Source organism: Rattus norvegicus, chromosome 6, assembly GCF_021556685.1.
Source record: "Rattus norvegicus strain SHRSP/BbbUtx chromosome 6, alternate assembly SHRSP_T2T, whole genome shotgun sequence".
Classification (NCBI taxonomy): Eukaryota; Metazoa; Chordata; class Mammalia; order Rodentia; family Muridae; genus Rattus; species Rattus norvegicus.
In genome coordinates, this window is record NC_141539.1 from 124,411,724 (window position 1) to 124,414,823 (window position 3,100).

The 3,100-nt window shown below is 45.0% G+C and overlaps 1 long non-coding RNA gene across 1 annotated transcript; it reads left to right on the plus strand.

Annotated features, from left to right (window-relative positions):
- Positions 1-285: 285 nt before the first annotated feature.
- On the plus strand, positions 286-2,853 carry LOC148005421 (uncharacterized). Its single transcript, XR_015623288.1, has 3 exons — positions 286-816; positions 1,945-2,041; positions 2,673-2,853. It is a non-coding gene; the product is annotated as an uncharacterized LOC148005421 (long non-coding RNA).
- The last annotated feature ends 247 nt before the right edge of the window (positions 2,854-3,100 follow it).

Below are 3,100 nucleotides of genomic sequence, written 5' to 3' on the forward strand. Positions count from 1 at the left end.
AGTGGTAGAGCGCTTGCCTAGCAAGCGCAAGGCCCTGGGTTCGGTCTCCAGCTCCGAAAAAAAAAAAGAAAAAAGAAGAAAAAAATTCACCACTCTTTCTAGAGTCTCCTTCCTAGTTGATGGTGCTTTGTATGGGCCTTGGTTGGCACAGAATCCTTACTCTCTGGGATCTACTTGCTCAGTTATCTGGAACTTCTCAGTTATCCAGAACTTCTAAGTTATCTGGAACTTCTCAGTTATCCAGAACTTCTAAGTTATCTGGAACTTCTCAGTTATCCAGAACCTTCAGTGTAATTGTCCCACACGGAGACCACCTTGCCGTTCTGGGTCAGGCTTGGGCCATGGCACTAGGATTCCCCTCAACCTCTAATCTCCAGGGTTTTCTTCCCCTGTGGAGAACTTTACGTCCTCCCATTGCTCAGAGACTGTGTTGTCTCTATCCTGTCAACTGTCCCAGCTCCTGCTCTGTCCGTCTTTCTTCCTAGGTCTCCAACTTCTCGCCTTGATTTAGTTCATCTGCTTTCTCTAACCATCTTTCTATTAAACCCCGCCCCTGGTGTGTCAACCGGAATCACTCTTCCAACCTCTTGGATTCCAAAGCTCGGTTTCTGTGTTTTCTATAGCAATTATTCATAGTAACTTATACGACAAGGGAAATTTGTCACTTATCATCTCCATATAACTAATTTCACTGCACGCTCTCTAGCCATGGCTTACAAACGAAGAAACTAGACTTGGTGAATGACTCAATTCAACCAAGGCCTGCCAATCAGAGCCAGCCGTGACATCATGTGAGAGCACAAGTCACTTAGAACTGTGAGTTTGGGGTGTCTTCTGAGTGGGCTTGTCTTTTTTGTCTCTATGCTTAATTGGAAGAAAGCACAGACCAACGTCAGAGTAGACAGGGAGGAAAGCCATCAGATAGGGAAGGAGAAGCAGGAGCTCCTGTTCACTGAGCTCAGAGTCTGAAGCAGCCTGACCTGAGTCAAGATTGGAGTACCTGGAGTGGCTCAGACACAGCCTTCTGGTGGCCGTCCTTGGACTGTGAAACTCACTGGCACTGTAATACTTTATTATTGGAAAGTGAGCAGGAAGTCAGGGACCATGCAAAGTATATGGAAGTTAATCTCTATTGGAGAAAGTTGAAAGGGATCTAGGAGACCTAAAATAGCGATATGTACATGTTAATGGCAGGCTGAGAATGGAAGGTCCACCAAAATATGTACTTACTTAACCACTGAACAAAATCAAAGTGGCTTCTTTATTACAAGCCACCTCCTCAGAGGTCTTAATACGGTGGTGTGTGTGGGCCTACAAGGGGAACACTTCTGAGACAGCCCTGGTCATTCAGTTCCACATGTTCTTAGCATGTGCGTTCAGAGGCTCCAGTGCTGTTGTTCCTGAGCACACAGATGAAGTATGTCTTAGTTCTTTTGTTCCGAAGAGTGGAGGCAAGTCTAGAACACCTTAATAGAGGAAGAGTTGTTAAAGGGATAAATACGGAGATAAGGAACATTGGGCCAAGGCCCATAAGGCCTGGGACAAAATCTGGGCATTGGCAAGTTATTTAAATGACAATGTAGCTCTTTAGCAGTGGTCTACTGTATCTGACACCAAATGGGCAGGCAACAAAGGCAAGAGACAGATGAATTGGTGGGCATCAGCTAAGCATTCAGGGACATGATCAGTGGAGTGGAAAGGTAACACAGGAAATGAGAGGAAATATTTACAGATCGCATATCCAGTAAAGGACTTTGTATTCGGGATACAGAAAGAACTCTTACCACTCAGTCTTAAAACCATGACTGACCCAGTGTGAACCCTTGGCCAAGGATCCGGATGGATGCTCCCACTAGGTTGAAAGATAGATGGTCCACAGCAAGAGAGCCTCGTTATCACTTGTCAGCAGGTAGATGAGGCATAATTCCACATCCGTCTTTGCAGGGCAAGGATGCCGCAAAATGGAAAGTCCTCTGGAACCACTGGTGGTAACATGAGATGGCACAGCCACTTCAAGAAAGCCTGACAGCTCATGGGAAGGGTAGGTGTTCAATTGTCCCTTGACTCAGAAATCGGACTCCCAGGAGAAATAAAAGCACGTGTTCACTTCAAACTTGTTAACAAGTGCCCACGGCTGCGTTGTTTGCAATAACCCACAGCCTAAAAGTATGCAGACCAATGAGACGTATCTGTGCAATGGAATATTGATTTAAAACCAATAAGGGGATGAAGAACTTAGGGGTGCACCCTACAGCCAGCATGAATCTTGGAGAACTCATGCTGTGAGAGAAGCTGGTCACATTGGATCACGTTTTCTTTGATATCACTTACAGTATAATGTCCGTGGTAGCAAACCTGCGGCCAGGATGTAGGAAGGAGGTTGCTAATGGCTGGAGACTATGTGGGGAAGGAAAGGGAGAAGGCTAGGGGTGGCAGAGTGGCTACAGGGTGCTTGTCATATTGGTGGAGAGGTAATGAAAAAAGGTGTCATTAACTCTGCCAAGTAATAAATGCACAACTGTGAATTCATCAGAACCATGAAATCCATATATATCGAGTGGGTGAATTGTACAATGCGTGAATTATCTCAAGTAAACCTTTCTTAGAATGGCTAGCAGCTAATAATATCCATTCTCTGTGTCTCTAACAATACAACACTAATTTGATTCCAGACATTCCACTACGGGACTACCAAGTATAGCCACTGGAATTATTTTTGGTCAATAAAATGTGAGCAAGTGTTTTGTCTGGAACTTCCTAGAAGCAATTGAAAGAGAATGGGCTGTTAGAACACTTGCCTTTTGGTCTTATTTTAGCTTCTGTAATGAGCCTAAAACTCCTATAAAATGCCTAGTAAGTATTTGGGGATGTGAACCGACTTTGAGGCTGCAAACCTCATGCCAAGAAAGAGAAGGGAAGTTGGGAGCTCGAGCTGTAGTGACCCTGAGGCACCATGTAATGACATTGCTTGACTGCTTGCCTCTAGTTTCTCTCTCTCTCTCTCTCTCTCTCTCTCTCTCTCTCTCTCTCTCTCTCTCTGTCTCTCTCTCTGTGTGTGTGTGTGTGTGTGGTGTGTGTGTGTGTGTGTGGTGTGGTGTGT